Consider the following 1,717-nt stretch of genomic DNA (forward strand, 5'->3'; position numbering starts at 1 on the left):
TATTAAATATCGTGGCAAATATATAGATAAAGTTCTCGTCTACCTCTCGCACGTCATAGATAGCGACCCTGCCAAGACGCGCCTCTCTACGCCGTTTCCCTATTTACCGATCGGCCATTCGCAATGCACCCCATCGTCCCCATCGGAAAACTTTCGGAGAGCACTTCGTAGAATCTCTTTCGCCTCCTGCGATGACGGTGGGCGATGGGAGGAATAACGAACTTGCCTGGGAAGTTTTCTCGAGAAAACGTCGTCGGAGTTGAGCGAATGGTTTCACCGTTCCTCGGCATTGATCAATATTTTGTCACCCAAAACAGCTTTATTTATTTATTTCTACTACACGTAACCGTGTCCAAGGAAAATCGTAGAGCGAAATTTCATCGACAGTTTCATCCATTTATGTTCGTTTTTACCGGAATAATTTATCAATGGAAATTAGAGACTTGCCGGATCTCTCCGCTTTCCAAGCTCGAAGTTGTAAATCGGAAACAGTCCGTTCGTCCAGCTCCGAGGGATGACGATTCTATAGTTTGTAGGTGAGAATCCACTACTGGACAGTTGCCGGAAGTATCCGGTACTTCATCACTCCGCACAGACGCTATTAGTAACTCGAAATCGTCGTGACTAACCACACATCGGTGACGAGGGCGAGTCGAGGATCGAGGAAAGCCTGAAATCTATACTGAACTTCGCTGGATATAAAAATCCCAAATTGCCATAATCCGATATCGGAAATATATATTCATACGAGAACTGCCCGTTTGAAACAAGACTCCCATACGAAATATTCCAGTTGGAACGCGCGTGATCTTTTTTTACCTTTTTTTTTCCCCCCAGAAAAAGCTTCAGAAAAGGGATCTCAAAAACCTCCCCTAATACAATTCCCTATTAAAATTTATAAAGATTTCTGAATTAATTGTAACACATATAACACGCCACTAATGAGAGAAGTGGAACGCATCTACAATATCGTTATCAAATTTTAATGTTATTATAAGTATTCTTATTAGCCATGCAGTATTTGCGAAAAATTCGTTCGTACTATCCGCTCGTGAGCTGCGAACGGATATATATATATATATATATATATTTCTATTAACCAACATTATTTAATATGTTTTGCTCAAAGATCCTGATTTATGTCATCATTATCGTAAGCGTGCAATTCCTTACGTGATTTCGTTACTTCCTTTTAGGACAATCATACACGTCGCTGAAGAGGGAGCGATTGTACTCGCGCGTTGATTTCCGCGTAAATCAATTAAAACGCGTCGGTTTCGACGGAAGAACACCGGGTAATTACTGCGTCGAAATTTACGGTCGAACGTAAGCTCACGTTAAGCGCACGCTAAAATGAGCGAACGGAATGAGCGAAGCGACGTGCACATCCGCACTAACGGTTTATCGATCTACCGGCGGCAGCGGCGGTTTCAGCGAGCACGATATTACCATTTCAATAATTAATGTTTAACGCGAGCTGTAAAATCGCAAAGTTTCATATTCCCAGGAAAATTTCATCGCCAGCACAAAACGAGTAATATCGCGACTTTCAGCGCGGAGTGCCCTCGTCCCAAATCGTCCTGATGTTTCAGCGAGTTCCAATTACCAGTTTCGATATTGAATTTCCATTGGAATGTTGCGTTCCCGCATACAAGTGAAAACGTTTTGCACTTCCAGCTGAATTAAGCCCGTTTAACATATATATTTATATATATAT

Source organism: Trachymyrmex septentrionalis, unplaced genomic scaffold, assembly GCF_001594115.1.
Source record: "Trachymyrmex septentrionalis isolate Tsep2-gDNA-1 unplaced genomic scaffold, Tsep1.0 scaffold60, whole genome shotgun sequence".
NCBI classification, from domain to species: Eukaryota; Metazoa; Arthropoda; class Insecta; order Hymenoptera; family Formicidae; genus Trachymyrmex; species Trachymyrmex septentrionalis.